Source organism: Malaya genurostris, chromosome 2 (assembly GCF_030247185.1).
Source record: "Malaya genurostris strain Urasoe2022 chromosome 2, Malgen_1.1, whole genome shotgun sequence".
Lineage (NCBI taxonomy): Eukaryota > Metazoa > Arthropoda > Insecta > Diptera > Culicidae > Malaya > Malaya genurostris.
This window is the reverse complement of record NC_080571.1, coordinates 284215434-284235568: the sequence shown is the minus strand read 5'-3', so window position 1 is coordinate 284235568 and position 20135 is coordinate 284215434.

Here is a 20135-nt window from a genome sequence, read left to right as displayed (position 1 = left end):
ATAAAAGGTCCTGTGGTCCCATACGGAGTTCTTAAATTTCATCCGAATCCGACTTCCGGATCCGGAAATATAGGGTAAAGTGTGTTAAAAATTTTATACCATCGCTGGAAAGGGCAAAAACCCCTAAAAAAAATCTAAATCGACATCAAATCTTCTCCAATTGATAGTTCTTATTAGTAGACGGTCAAACAAACCGATTTGGGTTATTATTTCAAGAATCGAAGAAAATTATTTTAAAGAATACCACAGTATTATATATGATAGTAAGATTGATATGTGAAACGCATCATTACACCACTAGCTGGATTAAAACAGTTTTTTTTAATGTTGCTCTAAATGACGGTTGGAAATTTCAAACTCTGTTCTTTTGGAAACGGTAGTCGGATGCGAACAAAAGTCAAAAACAGTCTATGAGACCGTGAAGCTTTTCATCCATTCATGAATATCCAATTAGTCGCCGCTGAGAAAATGAGGACAGTTAAGTTTTTGAATTTACCATTTTCGATGGTACTTCTGGAACCGGTAACATGAAATCGGTATAGCTGAAATCGGTTCGTTTGTTAACATTGTTTGAAATAGTTTAGAGCTGAACTTCGGGAAAAAATTGTTTTTTGCATTATCGCTTTAGATGACTGGTTACAATTTCATAAACACTTCACCCTATATTTACGGAGCCGGAAGCCACATCTGGATAAAATTCTACTTCAACTTATGGGAACATAATACCAAGTTTGTGAAAGTCGGTTTAGCCGTTTCTGAAAATTGGAGTGATTTCCAGATTGGAGTAGACGATCACTGTTTTCCTTATTTCCGAAACCCGACACCAAGATCCGATATACTCAAAATCAATGTATTTGGTCTTCAATTAACCATATCTGTCCAATCGTAGAACGGCTAGTTGAAATTATTTGGCTCGATTTATCTATGTCATGAATAAAACCACGTTCTTGGAAATGAAATTTTTATGCTTATCAAAGTGTAATTCCAAAACCGAACGATGAATGAAATTCAGTTGAATTTTATAGGATTGTAGGACCTAAACTTGTGAAAATTGGTCGAGCAAATTATGGAAAAATCGAGTGCCCATTTTTATTTTTTTTGCGCATTTTATTCCACAATTTCGGAACAGGAAGTCGTATTCAGATGAAATTCAATTGCATACTATGGGATTATAAGGACTTTCGTTCGAATCTAAGTTAAAGAAAATCGGTAAAGCTGACTCTGAAAATTGAGTGCACATATTTACCCTTCTCATGTAGTAAGGGTACAATCACTGTAAAAACCAACTTTTTAACCGAGGCTCCGAAGTCTTGAAATTCCTAAAAAAATCCCCGAAAAGTTGATCCAGATCCGACTTCCGTTTTGATTCCGGTATTACAGCGCGATAAGTGAAATTTACTCACTTCGATAAACCAATTTTCACAAATCCTGATTCAAATTAAAGCTCTCATTGTCTCAATAGATATTGTGCAATTTCGTACAGAACCTTTATTATAGGGCGATGAGTATCAAAACTTTCAAACTGTCATTCAAAATGATGCAAAAATCGGTACGCATTGGTACGTGCTGGTCCGGAAGAAGAAAACGCTACTGCCTAGCATCAGGAATCAGAACAAATTGGCTCAAATGGCACGCCTATCATACAGCGTGCTTTGTTCTATTTTGTATAGCGTGCAGGGTTGCCACTTTCAAGTCTATATATTGTCACACACAACTGTTTACAAATTGAAAAGGTTACGGTAGTTTACACCCCAAAACAAGTTTTCGATTTCATTCAACTTTAAATAATATCTTGACAGAATCTTCTGGTGATGCAATATGAGTAATATGAGCAATATGAGAAAGGCATCATTACACCACTACGAGGATTGAAAAAGGTTTTTTATATAGTCATGAGTTATAATTTTTTTTCTAATTTTTCTTTTATATTTGCATGAACTGGTTTTGTTGAGATTTCTAGATTGCATCTACAAGTAGTTATCCATAGTTCAAAAGAAATCTCATTTACAATCTGCTGTTCAAGTTCCTCTAACAGGAAGATTGAAGAGGTGGGGCATTTCTTGCATTCGCGGAGATAACAATCATTTGTTCTTACCGGTGAATTACACAGTAATTTCATCAAAGGCGCTTTACAATCAATTTGAAATGTATATTTTTTACGGCTCAACATTTTCATGAATTGTACAAACACATATATTATGACAACCTGAAATATTGAGAAGTTTACAATGGTTTGATGTTTTCGAATCGTTGAAAAGTTTCTTTGATACTTGAAAGCAAAAACCGTTTCTGAGCTGTTTCAGACTCACTTTTAGCTCTGATAATACATGTAATATTGTTGTCCTGGTATAGTTCTACTTATATCGTCGTTTAGAAACTGCAGTACTTCTTGCTCGTTAACAAATTCTTTTATCAGTGAGACCGTGTATTTATTCACAATAAATTCTTTCATCATCATTGGAACAGACCACGAGTTGGTTAAAATTGAGAGTATCCGTATTTTATCATCTCTTGAGCAAACTGGCTCGGTAAATTTCGCCTTTAATCAATGATTCTGTCGAATGCTGCAGCCTTAGCTCTCACTGTCTGAAATTCTTCAGGTTCATTTTGTGGTGGATGGTCGAATAGTTGTTTCCTGATGCCTTCAACGATTTTGGAATACTTTTCTTGGCGATAGTTGTCAGATTTGCTATAGGAGATATATGATTTCCAGAAATACATTTATTGAATACCTCAACATTTTGATTCCACTAACCATCCGCTAGATCACCATGAGTGAAGCCGCTGATAGTATTTCTTCTAAATCCTATCTCGATGTAGCTAGCGATAGCGATTTCCCGGTTTTGCCAGTGAATCTGTCGTATAATCTGGCATCTCGTTGTCGCTGGAAGCTAGTTGCTGTGCACTTTCAACAGACACAGGTCGATATGAACATAATCGACATGAGTCATACTGTTTGGAAGCAAAGTGTTCAATCCTACTATCTGTTACTTTCCGACGCTTAGACGGACAAGGTTTGCCGTTATCACGAAAAGGTCTACAACAATCATATTTTCACATCATTAAGTCACACTCACTGATTACTATAGTCATTTTATGGTAGTTTTCATACTGATACTATCTATTTCAAGATTGCGCTTCTATAGTTGAGTACAGGTAATCTTTTATACCATAGATAAACTGTTATACCAGTGGAAAACAAGAAAACCGCGGTAACCTAATTTTTTAAACCTGAACCGATTAACTAAAAGTAGTTATATTTCTCAATATGGTGGTTAAGGAGTGTATCGAAAATAAGCTATCCACATACATTTGTGTTGTACGCATGTATTTGTGATGGTTTTTTATGCTCAGATCACAGCATGCTGTGCGTTTGGCTGTCAGTTTTCGTTTGTTTACTTGTTTGTGCGGTTGAAATTCTGCGTTTTCAAAATGTCGCGTATTGAAAAGGAAGTGGAAATTAAGGTTCTGGACACATGGGTAAGTAAGCAGGGTATTACTATACGAAAATTGGCGAAGCGGTTTGGAATTCATCAAGCCAGTGTTAAAACCATCATTAATAAGTTTGAGAAACACTATTTTTTGGATGAGCTACCAGGAAGAGGCAGAAAACCCGGTTCTTTCAACCCAAAACTGAACCAGAAAGTGGTATCTCTAATCATGAAGAACAAATCAATGTCAATACGTTATTTGGTCAAAAAAGCGGGAACGAGTGTTGGAATGATCCAGCGTATCAAGAGGCGAAATCATCTGAAGACCTAAAAGAAGCAAAAAATCTCGAAACAAGTGTAGAACAGATGAAGCGAGCAGCAAAAAGGGCTCGGAAATTGTATTCGCGTCTTTTGCAGTGTCCTGATTCATGTGTTTTGATGGACGATGGGACTTATGTAAAGGAGGACTCAAAAATCCTTTCAGGTTCACAATGCTTAACTGTCGTTGTTGGGGAGGATGTGAGCGATGCGGACAGGTCGATTTAAGTATAGAAACTCGGTCGAAAAATATTGGTATGGCAAGCAATATCTTCCTGTGGTTTGAAGTCAACCATTTTTTACATTACCGGAACTATAAATGCAGAAATATATCGATCTGAGTGTCTCTAGAAGAGATAACTGCCTTCATATAAGAAGCATAGTACACCTCCACTGTTTTGGCCGGATTTAGCGTCGGCTCACTTTGCCAAAACCACTCTCAATTGCCTTGCGGAAAAAGGCATGAACTTCATTGAAAAAATATCAATCCACCAAATTGCTCTCAGCATCGACCCATCGAACGTTACTGGGCAATCGTGAAGAGGGTCTTCAAGAAGACTGGTAAGGCAGCTGAAAACATGCAGGAGTTCAAAAAAATTTGGGCTCAAGCGTCCAAAAAATGCGATGCAACACTTGTCCAGAACTTGATGAAGAGCGTTCGATCAAAAGTTCGAAAACTCGTGGAGGAATAACTTAAATTTCATCCGGTTTTCATTATGCTCAAGTTTAACCTCGTACAATAAAGGATCAATTTTTAGTTTGAAAAAAAAAATCGTTTTTTATCTTAATTTGAAAGATAATTTTTTGGATAGCTTATTTTAGATACACTCCTTACTCTCCAGTTGTACCTGTGATTTTTATAAACCAGTGATTTTTCTTTGATTTTGTTTTCAAAATATCATGAAAATAACTGCTCGCATCGTCTTGATGTTAAAGAAAAAATTATTCAAAATTTCATAAGGACTGAGAAAGTAATAAACTTTGCTCTGCAGGCTTCTTCATTTTATAATTTATAAAAAGGCATATTCTTACACCAGTCAGGTAAAATCATGAAAAATCCATTTTCTCGATCATATATCTCGAAAATACTGCATTTAGAAAGTAGCACTCCAAGGACCTTTTCATTGAGCGTAGCTTGGATATTTCTTGGCTCAAACACATTTATTTTTTTCAAAACATTATTATGCTTCGGAAAACTTTTTTGTTGATCATCTCTCCAACTTTTATCAACATTTATAAGTATCCTTGTAACTTGACTTTTTTTGGCATAAAATAAGAAAAATCGTGTGGTGGAATAACCTTGAGTTTCAAAAAATAAGCTTAAGTTTTGTTTTTATGAAAAAATGGAAGTTTTTTTTCAGTGTTTTTTTCTAGTATTTACCTACAACTTCTTTTAAGAGACAATTTCCGTAGACGCTGTAATTTTCGAGTTTTAATTGTTTGAAAATAATATGGCTTCAAACACATACACCCTTTTTCAAAAATTAGTCTTAAGTGAAAAAATCTCTAAATCAGCGAAAAATACTTTATTTGCTATACCGAACACACATGCAAAGTTTGATGCAAATCAAAGGGAGTCGTGCCAACCGCCAGTTGGTGCCTGTTTGTTGCATGGTGAGATAATTAAGAAAAATAGAGCGACCAGATATAAAACGTTGGAAAAATCTGGCAACTGAGCGCAAAAAGAAAAGTTCTGGAGTTGTCGCCTTTTATGACATGAAAACTGGAACCTGGTGGATATATACTTGGTAAAGTTTTCTCTTGCCGTATTCTACAGTTCTGTCCCGAGCAAGATAATAGCGACTAGAAATTAGCTAGTGGGCTCCAGCCCCTTGGTAAACCGTTGATTTGAAAATACAAAAGTTATAATTATTAATAGAACCGCTCACCTGCAGTAGCAGGAATGCAGGATATTTTTTTCAGCTACTGCTGAAACTTTGATTTGACACTAATAAATTGAATTGAGTGAAAAAATAAATAAATCTGTGTTGAAACCTACTAGATCTCGCTGCTAGCACCATCTATTGGCGAGTAACGAAAACTTCGGTTTCGTACCTAATCAGAGATGCCAGATATGAAGATTTGTCTGTAAATTTGCAGATTTCGTACATAGTGCTGCAGACATATTTTATTGTGCAGACTTTTGCAGACTTTTGAAAATCGAGTTTTTCGCAGACTTTTGTCAAAATTAAAAGACTTTTGAAATTGTCTCAACTTTTTGTTTTGCTCGCTAAATCAGTTTAGCGTATCATACTTTATAGAGAAATTACTGCCAGCAAGACATACTTGCTAACTGCAGATTTTTTTTTCCGATATACAGACTTTTGCAACCCTGTCTGAAGATATTTGAAATTTTTACCGAACATCTCTGCACCTAATACTTCTAAATAGATACCCTGGCTAGTATTGCTAAGCCACGAACCACGAAAACCTTTTTAACAGAGCTGCACCTGCCACTGCACTGTTCCGTAACCTAAGGGAACCAGTTCGCTATCATGATTTGTCTCCGAAGCTGAAGGTGCAACTTCGATTGGCCGGTGCCGTCTTGCTGTTAGACTATTAGATCCTTCGAACAGGTGAATGGAGTCAGTTGCCTCGAGTCAACGGTATCTCTATGGCCTGTCGGTAACGTGTGAATAAGCTTTATTGCATCTGGATGCATTGGTGCTTACCCCGCTTTAGTGCCAGGCGCAGTGGATAATTAAACCAATGGGTTTTTTTACTTTTATTCAAGCTTAGCTAGAGCACGTGAGAACCCGCACCAACAGTATATCGAAACGTGAAACATTAAACCTGGGATTTGCATCAATCAGTGGTTTTTATTGGTTGTGATATGCCACGAACAGGTAGCATTACTTGGCGCAAAAGCATTCGGGTCGTACGTTCATGACCACTTTTGCAAATAGTTTGAAAAAGCTAAAGTTGAAACATCTAATCAAGGGGAATCGGAATAACGACCGTGCTAGTGCGTTCAAGTATTCAAGTATCGAAACCGGAGATCGTGGCCAGCCCGGTATAGGTTTCACCACGTGAAACGATCGGAAGACAATCGGAACCCACGGCCCAAATCCTGAAAATTAACCTTAAATGTTTCAGCATGCATTTTGTGTCCCCTGGCTCGCAACCTACAGCGTACAAAATCAATCACGGTGGTCGGTCGAACGTTGGTCGTTGGTTGTTTCGAGAATCCAAACTCGTCAACATCAGGATCAGCGTGAAATGAAATCTCCCTTCAACTACGGAGACGGAGATAATTGACCGAAGCCCATAATATTGTCACAACAAAATGTTCGCATGAAAAGAATGTTCCCTCAGCGTGTCGGTTTGTGTGGATATACATAAATATATTTTATTTTTTTTCGGCAAGGTTGACTGATGAGATCAACTCTGAAAGGGAAGATGCGTTAAATGTGAGACACATCACTGTCACAGTTAGTGGGATGATAGATCCTCTTTCTCCGGGTGACGAACGACAGGTACGAAGCTATCGGAATGCTTTTTTTTCTCCTGTTTTTGTCCGGTCCGGGACAGCTTTTCCATGGCTAAAAGGATCAGCCGGTTTAGTTCTTGGGAACAAGAGAGAATTCGCCCGTACAGAGGAGTTGTTTGTTTGTTTGCACACAGAGTCGATGTATCTCATTTCTCGCCTTTCCAGCCTTGTCCTTTTCCAGCTGCCCTCGCTGTCTCGAGGTGGTGCGAGGAAGCTAATAGGCTTGTTGGAAGATAGCAACCTGCTGTGATTATGATCCTATTATGTCTCCTGCGAGAAAGGATCACATGTTCCCGAAGTACATAGAAGAAAGAGAAAAAAAAACATGCTAAGGACGAACGAGGGCGTGATATATGTATGTCTCCTGTTCCAGTCTGTTTTGATCATCGGTGGTGGGACTTTGCTCATTGATCAAACCCACAGGGGAGGTGACTTCAATTATCGGTTTTCCTATCCGCTCCGAAAGTCGTCCACTTCCTATGACTGACTGTTCTATGAACAGCCTAATTGACACCGGCCACCATCCTGTGACTGCCGACGGCCGTTGGTGGTGGTCCTAAGAGCTAAGGGTGATGGCTTTCTCAGAAGTGTTAAAAAGCCGGAGAATTAGATTAGATTGTGGCAGCAACGAGACACTGAAGAAGGCCACCCACTCACCAGAACCAGAACCTGAGAATGGTGTTACCGGTGTTGTTGGTTAGGATTATGACCAAAGTCACCTCCCACAAAGGAACGAAGCATTCCAGTCACAGAAACAAAGCGAAAACCGCCAGCGATATGCATATTCATAGTCCTCGCCGAACTAAAACTCTTCTACTTAAAACAATATGCTGAAGAAGTCGATGTTCGGTACATTTTTGGAAATGGCGGCATCGTTCGTCTTATCGAATTTAATTTCTCGACTGGTTGAAGGCGTTGCCGCCGCCATCGTCGTCGTCGTCTTTGTCATGTAGATCATTTCTCAAACGGGCACCGGACTCGTCAGGGAAAGAGTTGTTGGATATGTTTCAATTAAAGATGCTTTGGCTTTAACCGCTTCAGCCGCTTCTTATCTCCGGTGTCCCGGTGGCGGTTTGATGGCCGAAGAAGAAGAAGAAGAAGAAGACGAAGCAACCGCAAAACATTTACAACTGTTTTCTCCCCCTTGACACTCGGGATGCTAGGAGGGGTGCTATTAAGACAAAAGAGCTAGAATATTAATAAGGCTTCGCCACAACGAGGTGTCCGATGGGCTGATAGTGGACGGTACGAATTACCCACCCACGGTGGCAGGCTTGGGTGGTTTATAGTCAGGCCTTTCGAAGTATGTTTTTAGGCATAAACAGATATTGGGTGAGGAATGTGTGTTATGTTGAGATGGGTGTTAAACAACGGCATAGAAAAGAGATAATTGAGAGTCATTTCTTATTTCAAATTGAATTGATTCAGAATCATACAATATACCATATTGATTCCTAATCGTATTGCTTATAATATTAGCTCACTTCTGGTTGAATGGATATGCCAACAAGCAAAATTGCCGCATCTGCAGTGAAGGCCAGCCTGAAGCATTGCAAGAGCTACCAATCCATCCCAAAAAAGTCACTGTTTGGTGTGTATTCTGAGCCGGTGGCATTATCGGGCCGTACTTCTTCAGAGGCGACGATGAGCGGAACGTTACTGTAAATGGCGAGCGCTACCGGGTGATAATTGACGATTTATTTTGCCCAAAATGGAAGAATTCGACATGCCTGACATATGGTTTCAACAAAACGGTGCCACATCCCACACGGCACGCGAAGCTATAACCGATTTGAGAGCCGTATGTCTCACGTTTTGGGCCCGTCAATTCGCCGCCTAGATCGTGTGATTTAACGCATTTGGACTATTTCTTGTGAGGCCATGTTAAAGCTCATGTGCACAAGGATAAATCACTGGAAGCCAATATTGAAGCACTCATTCGTGAAATACCGGCCGAGATGTTGGAGAAAGTGTGCCAAAATTGGACCTTGCGCATGGGCCATCTAAAGTGGAGCTACGGCCGACATTTGCATGAAATCATCTTCAAACATTAAATAATATTGATCGTTCTATTGATTCCAACAAAATTTTCAATTTTTTCAAATTTGATATGTTATTTTTGAAAATTGAATTCTATACCTCTTAAAAAATCTCCCTGTCGCTCAGTCGATTAACGGATGTGCTTTGTAGTGTAATGTTTCTAGGTTCAAGTTGCACTATTGCTATTTATAGTTTAATTCAAATAATTGTACATGTTCTTGGATTCAAATTTGTGTGATATAAAACCACAAGACTTTTTCGAACTGTGTTATTTGGAATAACAAATTGATGCACAAATTTAACAACGAACTTCAAACTACGGAGCGTTTAATTCTAGTTAATTATAGCTAGTTGTAGTTGGAAGCCGTTTTTTCGATCATTTGAAACATAATTCTTTCACAAAATGAATGAGCTGTGATATACTTCAATTAACCATAGATAATAAAAGTTTTGACTATCTCAATCAAAAGTGCAGGTATAAGTAATGGAAAACTTCGTATTTGTGACATACCTTGAAATTCAAAGTAATGTCATATGTATTTTTATACAACGGGTGTTTCTTTCAGAAAGGTTATTATTTTCAATATGGATTACTTTATTGACTGAATGTTGTTTTGACAGTGTAAAGTAACGTCTCTACTAAGTATTGTTTGGCACGTCATCATAAACTGGTTAACTCCAGTACAACGCTTCCAAATCGTGGAAATTTATTTGAAAAATCAGTGTTCAATTAACACTGTTTATGATGCAAAATTCTCTTCAGTGATGAGGCGCATTTTTGGTTGAATGGATCCGTCAACAAGTAAAATTGCCGTATTTGGAGCCGTTCAAGAATTACCGATGCATCTCGATAAATATACTGTTTGGTGCGGTCTATGGGCTGGTGGAATCATCGGTCTTTAATTCTTTAAAAATAAGAAAGGACTACGCGTCAATGGAAATCGCGACAGAACCATGATTAATAAATTTTTGTTTCCAAATCTTCAAGAAATGTGGATCTAGGCGAAATGTGGTTTCAACAGAATGATGCCATTTGTCATACTGCGGCTGAACCAATCGACTTATTGAAAGAACATTTCAACGTCAGTATTATTTCGAGGAATGGAACGTTGGAACGGAAAATTGGACCTCCAGAATGACCTTTGTGCAAATAGTCGTAACTTTATTCGGAACATGAATAAAAACTAGTTAGTTTATTTGGATATGAACTAACATAACCTTCCAATTTGTTAACAATTATGCCAATTTAAGAAGAGTTGTTTGTTGCAGTTTCGCTAAGTGACGGTTTTGAAATTTACAGCCTTAAACCTTCATTTTGCCACAAGTTTGTGAAAATCGGTTCAGCCATCTATGAGAAAATGAAGTGAGTTCTGTTTTGTAGGTTTTGATCACTATTTCCGGTACTTTCGGAACTCGAAACTGGGAACCGTTGCGTCGGAATCGGTTCGTTTAGCAAGTAACCTAAAAATTGAAATAGTTTTGAATCGATTTTAGAAGAATTTTTTCCAATTTGTTTTTTTATATAACTATTTATCGGAATATGAGTTAAGATTAAATTATTAAGATTTAAATTGGATGTTCAGCCGCAAGTGGTGACTTTTCAGCCCTATTCTATATATGATTTGGTTGTTATCATGAAGACATCATTTGCTTCCGAAATTCTGAGATTTTTGTGTAGGGAAAATTCTAAACCTACTTGTATTGTGTAATGGGGAACAGGAACTTATATACTAACTTACGAACTAATACAGAGAGCGAATCGATTTGATTGAAGATTGCATCGATTTTTGTCGGAATTTGATTATAATATTATGTGACATTACATCTAATGGATCTATATTTGTGAGTCTGTGTAACTCATTTGTACCAAACCAGGGAGGACGCTTCAAAATCATTTTCAGAATTTTATTCTGAATCCTTTGAAGCGTTTTCTTCCTGGTGGAACAACAACTTGACCAAATTGGTACTGCATAAAGCATGGCTGGTCTGAAAATTTGTTTATAAATTAACAATTTGTTTTTTAGACAGAGCTTAGAATTTCTGTTTATAAGAGTTCAAGGAAGGAAATCAATTACTTCTTACAAACGGTGAAAAAGCTCAAAAACTTGCTCAGCAGTTCGAGAGTGTACACAATTTTAATTTGAACGATTTGAATTTTAATATATTTATTACACTTTACCTGGATTCCTTCAATGTGATCCTTGAAAGTGAGTTTTTTGTCATACGTTAAACCTAAGTATTTAGCTTGATCAGACCATGTCAATTCCAAGCCATTCAATTTGAGAATGTGATTATTGTTTGGTTTAAGAAAAGAAGCTCTTGGCTTATGAGGAAAGATGATTAATTGCGTTTTTTGCTGCATTTGGTTTAATTTTCCATTTTGACAGATAATCACTGAAAATATTTAAACTTCTTTGTAGGCGACTGCAGATCACTCTTAGATTTCTAACTGTGGCTAACAGACTTGTGTCGTCACAGAATAGCGATTTCTGACAACCAACGGGTAGATTTGGAAGATCAGAAGTGAAAATATTATACAAGATTGAAGCTACACTCGAACCCTGCGGAACACCGGCTCGTACGGGTAGCAATTCAGATTTACAATTCTGATAGCTAACCTGAAGAGTACGATCAGTTAAATAATTTTGAATCATTTTGATCAAATAAATAGGAAACTGGAAATCAGACATTTTTGCTATTAAACCTTTGTGCTGTCGAATACTTTTTATATGTCTAGAAGAGCAATTCCAGTGGATAACCCAGAAGATTTATTTGCTTTTATCATGTTCGAAACTCTTACAAGTTGATGAGTAGTTGAATGTTCATGACGAAATCCAAACTGCTCTGGTAAAAAAATTGAATTCTCATTTATATGAGAAATCATTCTCAACAAGATAATTTTTTCAAAAAGTTTACTGATAGAAGAAAGTAAGCTAATTGGTCGATAACTTGATGTTTCTGCTGGGTTTTTATCAGGTTTGAGGATAGGAGTTACTTTAGCGTTTTTCCATCTTTTTGGGAAGTAAGCTAATGACAAACACTTGTTGAAAATTTTAACCAGGAGTCTCAAGGCAACATCGGGAAGATTTTTAATAAGAATATTAAAAATTCCATCATTACCAGGAGCCTTCATGTTTTTAAGTTTCCTAAATATTGATTTAATTTCATCAAAATTCGTCTCAATAATGTCATCTTGTGATAACACTTGGGTTGAAATATGATCATATTTCAGTGAGACTTCATTTTCAATAGGACTCACAACGTTTAAATTTAAATTGTGGACACTCTCGAACTGCTGAGCATGTTTTTGAGCTGTTTCGCCATTTGTAAGAAGTATTTGATTTCCTTCCTTGAGAGCAGGAATTGGTTTCTGAGGTTTCTTAAGAACCTTAGAAAGTTTCCAGAAAGGTTTAGAATATGGTTTAATTTGTTCAACTTCTTTAGCGAAATTTTCATTTCGCAAAAGAGTAAATCTATGTTTAATTTCTTTTTGTAAATCCTTAACTATGTTTTTCATAGCAGGATCACGAGAACGTTGATATTGTCGTCGACGAACATTCTTCAACCGAATGAGCAGTTGAAGATTGTCATCGATGATAGGAGAATTTAATTTAGCTTGAGATTTGGGAACTGAAAGATTTCTAGCTTCGATAATGTAATGATTAAAATTATCAATTGATTTTCAATGTGAGATCTGTAATCCAACCAATTAGCTCTATGATAGTTGAATATAGAACTAATTGGATTAATTAAAGCTTCGTTGGAAAGTCTGTATGTAACAGGAAGATGATCTGAGTCAAAATCAGCATGTGTAATCGGTTCACTACAAATGTGACTTTGATCTGTTAGAACCAGATCAATTGTAGACGGGTTTTTCACGGAAGAGAAACAAGTAGGATTACTGGGATGAAGAACCGTGAAGTAACCAGCTGAGAGTTGATTATGAAGTATTTTACCATTACTGTTATTTTGCCTACAATTCCACTGGACATGCTTAGCCTTTTACGTCCCCTATTACGAAAAATTTCGGTCGATATATTGTGAGTTTCTGCAAATCGCCTTCAAAGAAATTTAATTGTTCGCCGGTGCATTGGATTGGCAAATATGCTCCAGCGATGAAGTAAATTCCATGAATGGTTTCAACTCCGATTCCCAAGCTTTCAATAACTCTAGTATTGAGAGAAGGTAAAATTCGATGTTTAATTTGCCGTTGGACAAAAATGGCAACTCCACCACCCATTCCAGTAAACCTGTCAAATCGATGAACCACATAATGTGGATTACTTTTCAATTTGACATCTGATTTAAGAAAAGTTTCTGTCACAATGGTACACCCAAACCTCCGTTTACGAACACTTTTTATACGTTACCTCTTTTTACGTACCTCTTTTTACGAACCAAATCCCAAATAACGTAATCTTTTTTTACGAACCTACTTCGTTTAAAAGAGGTTTTGTCATTCATCGAAAGCGATTTCCGACTCCATGGGTATTTTTGGAACGGGTTTAAAGAGTAGATTCCGGAAAATGATGTTTAAGGAATTTTGGAAATCCAAGATGGCAACTTCCGGTTGATTGATATTTCTTGAAAACCCTTGCAATATGGGTATTTTCGGAACAGAATTGATGAGTAGATGTCGGAAAATGATGTTTGAAGTGGTTCTGAAATCCAAGATGTCGACTTCCGGTTTATCGATATTCCTTGAAAACCCTTGCAATATGGGTATTTTCGGAACGGAATTGATGAGTAGATGTCGGAAAATGATCTTTGAAGTGGTTCTGAAATCCAAGATGGCGACTTCCGGTTTGTGGATATTTCTTGAAAATCCAAACAATATGGATATTTTCGGAACGGAATTGATGAGTGATGTCAGATAACGATGTTTGAGGTAGTTATGAAATTCAAGAAGGCAACTTGCAGTTTTTTGATATTCCTTGAAAACCCTTACAATATGGATATTTTCGGAACGAAATAGTGTTTTATAGGAATACCAAGTTAAAGGAAAATGGCAAAAACTTTCAAAAGATACTTATAAAACAGAAGTCACTGTTTTGCATTTCAAAACCACCTCAAATATAATTTTCCGACGTCTACTTTCAAATCTCTTTCCGAAAGTACCCATATTGTAAGGGGTTTCAAAGAATATCAACAAATCGGATGTTACCATCTTAAATTTAAGAACCACCTCAAACATCGTTTTCTGACAACTACTCATAAATCCCGTTCCGAAAATACCCATATTGTAAGGGTTTTCAAGGAATATCAAGAAACCGGAAGTTGCAATCTTGGATCCACCTCAAACATTGCTTTCTGACATCTACTCATCAATCCCGTTCTGAAAATACCCATTATGTAAGGGTTTTCAAGAAATATCAACAAACCGGAAGTCGCCATCTTGAATTTCAAAACTACCTCAATCATCCTTTTCTGACATCTACTTATCAATCCCGTTCCGAAAATATTCATATTGCAAGGGTTTTCAAGGAATATAAAAAAACCGGAAGTCGCCATCTTGGATTTAAGAATCACCTCAAAACATTGTTTTCTGACATCTACTCATCAATCTCGTTCTGAAAATACCCATTATGTAAGGGTTTTCAAGGAATATCAACAAACCGGAAGCAGCCATCTTGAATTTCAAAACTATCTCAATCATCCTTTTCTGACATCTACTTATCAATACCGTTCCGAAGATACCCATATTGTTAGGGGTTTTAGGCAATCTCAATATACCGGAAGCCGCCATCTTGGATTTTGAAACGAGCCCAAACATCATTTTCTTGCACTTACTCTTCACATCCGTTCCGAAAATAAACATATGATGCGCGGTTTCCACAATAATCACACAAAACTTTTTTTACGAAGTAAATTCCAAATAACGTAAACTTTTTTTACGAACCAAATCCCAAATAACGTAAACTTTTTTTACGAACTACCTCTTTTTACAAACCCCCGTTTAGTTCGTAAATGGAGGTTTCGGTGTAATATGAATTTTGTGAACTTTGAGAAAATTATTAAATTCATCTTCACTCGATTTCAAAGATCGAGCATTCCAATTTAAAATATTCAAATAATTATTTAACATCATTGTTAAATTCTAATTTCATTATAATATTATTTGCAAATTGCCATCCGATTTGAAATGCTTCAAAAAGTGATAAAGTCGAATTCATTCGGATGATTATTTGAAAAAGTTGATCTTGTAGGTAGATCATTTTATTTTCAGTTATATCACCTAAATCGACTTCGTTTAAAGAAGCGAATGGCATTGAAAGAATTTTGGTAGGTAGATTTCTACCTGTTACACTAGTGTAACTGCCATTAGAAGAAGATGATATGGCCGATCTACCTATTAATAAATTGTGTTCGTTAGAAGACGAATTGGAAGGCGTACATGTTTTTTGTTTTAAATTCGAAGAAATAAGTGCCTTCGAAGAAATAGGCGTGGCATTTGTAACGGTTTTTTGATTTTCAGGTAGGTTCTGTAAAGTTAAGGTTGTTGATTTTTTTCAATAAGTATTACTTGGAAAGGGGCAAAACCAAGCAATTCTTTTAGTTCATTTTTAATTTCATCAGTACTTTGATCATTTGATAAACCTTTCAAGACAGCCTTGAAGGGTCTGTCTGATTTCATATCATATGAATAAAATTTATGAAGTTTCTCGGACAAATATCGAATAAGACGTTCGTAATCTTCCAAAGCATCAACCAAGACTCGACATTCTCCTCTTCGTCCGATTTTAAATGAGACTTTTACTTCCGGGAGAAAAGTAGAAAGCTCAGTACGGAATGCTTTGAAGTCGGAAATCATCACCGTAACTGGTGGCATAGATTGTTGGTTCTTCCCAGAATGACAAGCGTCCATTTTGGGAATTTTTGAAGAATTTTCTTCTATGTCGCTACAATCGGATTCAGGAAGAATCTCGTAAATATTGTTAGACGGCATAGGATCAACGGAAGGGAAATCCGTCCGTTGTCTTTTATTTTTACATTCAGATTCTATAAGATCGTGAATGTTATTAGAAAAATGTTGAATAACGGATTGTGATTTATTCCGTGTTGAATTATTTTTAGCCTTAGGCTTGTTGCCTTTCCGGTTGGACGCAGGCATTCTTGAAATGAATGAAATTTTAAATTAAATTAACTAGGCTAAATTAGTCTTCGATTAGGCTCCTAGTTTGAAAAAAAGACTGATTTTGTGGTAGTCTTAATAAAGACTGATTAGTTCGAAGAATAGTTCTTTGAATAGCAAGCCTTAAAAAAGGCTGATTAATTTCTTAGTCTTGAAAAAGACTGATTATATTAGAATATCACTCTTTGTATAGCCTTGAGAAAGGCTGACTAATTGTTAGTCTTTAAAAAGACTGTTAGTGATTCAGGTAGCCTTGAAAAAGACTGAAGCCTTGAATTAATGAAACTCTAGGTAGCCAGAAAAAAATTCAAGGAGCCAAGAGCTATACGCGTGCGGTGCGAACGACTGTTCAACACCGACTGGAAGCGAATTTGTTACTAAAATAAAATTCGAGGTGTAAGCATCGAACGGACCGTCGGCCGTGCAAGAGAAATCGAACAGATGACATCATGATGGCATGCTGTGATTGGTTCGTGAAAGCATAGATCGATCAAACCAATTTTTCTATAGCAAGCTGCAATACATGTTTGAGTTAAATGTTTCTGAATCGATTGTTTGTTAAATTATATAAACCCATCAACAAGTGACTGAGTTATTATCGTTAAAATCTATGGCAGAAAAAGATAACGCGACTACTTTGAAACTTTTAATTGACACCCGGCCCCGTATAGTGAAGAGTAAGGCATTTTCAATGTCAAAACTAGTGTCTTTACCATTTCCCTCTACTTTACAGTCGAAACTCAATTTAGCTGCAATAAACAAAATATTTATCCATCAATCCAAAATTTTTAAATTTTAAACTTGAAGAGTAGTAGGAAAAATAATGTTTTCATAACTAGGTATTCGACCAAAAAAGTTTGGGAGCCACTGATTTAAAAGACAGATTTTTTTTAATTTCATCCGAAATTTCGGCTCCGGAATCTCAAGGAAATGAATTCTCATATTCGGTTTGCCTTATGACACATAATTTGTGAGGAAAGCTGATTTGCTGCGTTGGAACTGCCCTGGTTTCCAAAGTTCCAATCCGAGTTCAAACTATTTACACTGAAGTCATCGTCATTTCCATTAGCAGTGATGCAAGACCACCTACAGCTGTCCACCAATCACTATGACACAATTAGAAAAAAAACCGGCAGAAAATAGTGAACGATTAGCGACACGACAAAAAACATCGCTGAACTGGCAATTCGCTTGTCCAAATCTGATCGAAACTAGCCACTTATTTGCCCGTATATCGACGCCATGCTGCGATCGGTGAATCGGTTCAACTGGCACCGTCGCCATCATCAGCTAGTCAATAATTAAATTACACACGTTTCAGGCAGGTTTTTCACCCGTACCGACAGTATCGACAACCTCCGGAACCCAACCTACCTACCTGTCTGTCTGTGAGTCGAAGTGCGCCCCGGCTGGTGTTTGTCAAACCCTGTCACATGACAGCGGGATTAATTACCCACCCAATCTGAGGCTAACATACAATGTCCGTGGCGATAGGTCGAGCTGAAGAGTTTCGACATCCCGAACCGATTCGCACAAATCAACTTCCAGAGCATATAAATCTAAACGGCGACCGACGTACCAAAATGGAGATGGTCCCACTTACGAATGCAGTATAAATCGCCGGATCTCAATTGCACTGCAATCGAACTTTGAACAGCACCAGAAGAACCAGCAAAGCCGAGTGCGGTTTTAGCGCACGCACACACAAAAATAAAAATAAAAATAACCGAAACAGATAAATCTTGAACAAATTTAAACTGACAATCACCGGCACAGCACCGCTGTTTTGAGACATTCTCGGTGAAGGTGAGAGAAAAGCATTTTAAATGTTTCGACAAAATATCGCAAACTGGAGCTGACTTCGGTGGTGACCTGTCGCAGCGGTGGTTCCGATTCGCCGGGAAACCTTTTCTGGTTTGCCGGGTGGCAGAACCGGGAGAGACAATTTTGTACGTCCGGAGTGCGTCACAGGGTCCCATAAATTTCGCCCTTGCTTTGAACTGCTCTGGTGCGGCTCGGATGGAGCGTTGAAAATTGAAAATTATGCGCTACAAACGTTGAGAGTGGGTGGAGAATTTCTCCCACCCAGTGCGTGTCGTATGCCACGTTACGGATCGGCATGAGGGATGCAGTGCTGCCAGTCGTTGTTTCCTGAGGAACCACCCACCCACTGAGGCTGAGGGGTGAACAACGAATGTTTCCGAGTGTTGTGTATTATGCTAACAAAGCGCAGAAAAAATGGCACTTCGAAATCAATACTTTCGATTCAAATTACTCACCGGAGCCGACTTATGGAAATCAGATCGACACAGACTGGCCGGCCCCTCCGTTGATTCAGGTTCTTGCTCAACCGACGATTCTAAGTCCAAGCCCCGATCGGCTACAGCGGAAATGTCCCACAAACATGCCGAATAAAAACAGGCAAAATATTGCTGAAAATCGTGAATAAATCACCGTGATTTATGATGATCCCGTTGGAGTTATTTTACCTCAATTCGTCCGAACCACCCCGCCTATCCCCACCGAACCGATAGGCACGAGTTCGGCGCCGATCCGTGCGAGAAACTAGATCGCTGACACCGAGATAAATCTTTCCAAACCAGGTGAAAAAAAAAGCGGTGTGTCCAATCGAGATGACTCAATTCCTGCACATGCACGGCAGTAGTTTCGCTCACTCGGAGGTGTTGACTAATTTGTTCGAGCATGATCGCGTTTTTTTCCCTGTAATTATTGCACCTCATTTTAATTGGTATTTTATTGAGAAATCTTTACATGTTCAACAGGTGCCCGAACGTGTATTCGCCGTTGATCGCTAGGGTGGAGACAGAAGCAGTTCACTAGTTTTTTTTTGTCAATGATTCGAATGTACCATCGACAATTTCAGAAATAAATCTTGCAAAAACTATAATTTATATGAAACTTGTCCAAAGGGGCGAATACAGCTATCTAGCACGATATTACTGACAATTTTCGCATCCAAGAAGACCACCCCGGAATTAAGCTGCACTACTCACGGAACGTAAAATGCAAATGAACCACGCGCTATGACAGCACATCCGCCATAAGCTCACACTCAGTTACATCGACTTAGGTGCTCACTGAATAGCAACCGGTAAATAATTAAAATGATAATTTACCGCATTTGCATGATAATTTTGCCTTCATTTTTGAGTGGGCCTTCCTTCCTTCCTTTGCCTCTGACGGAGTTGATATAAACTGACAAGTTATACTATTTCACCTGTCATCGAGACATGATCGAGCTGTTGAACAATTAGTAATAACAGTACAAACGGGAAGTCAGTGGTGTACGTCGTAATTCTGCCAGATAGAAGATAGATCAACAGTTTGTACCTAAAGCTTTCATTCAATTTTTCTTCATGAATCACGGCTGTTTCAAATGTCGAATATTCAAAAACAATGACCTAATATTTTGTATTCAAAGCAAAAGCTCCCGCTTCCAGTACGTTTTGTCCATCCCTTTGGCAATTGCTGGACGCCATCTTAGAAGAATTTTACTCCTTTCATTGACATCCATTCATCGACACCCATATGGCACATCCTCGAAAGTTTGAAAATGTTGTTAAGATGGAGCGTGCATCGATGAAAAAAGTTAGAAGGTGCTGGATCTGGTGAATAAAGCGGATGTGATAGAGATGGTCGGGCAACCCGAGCAAAGTCAAACATCAAAACGAGAGCAAATCTAAATCTTATTATGATAGCAACA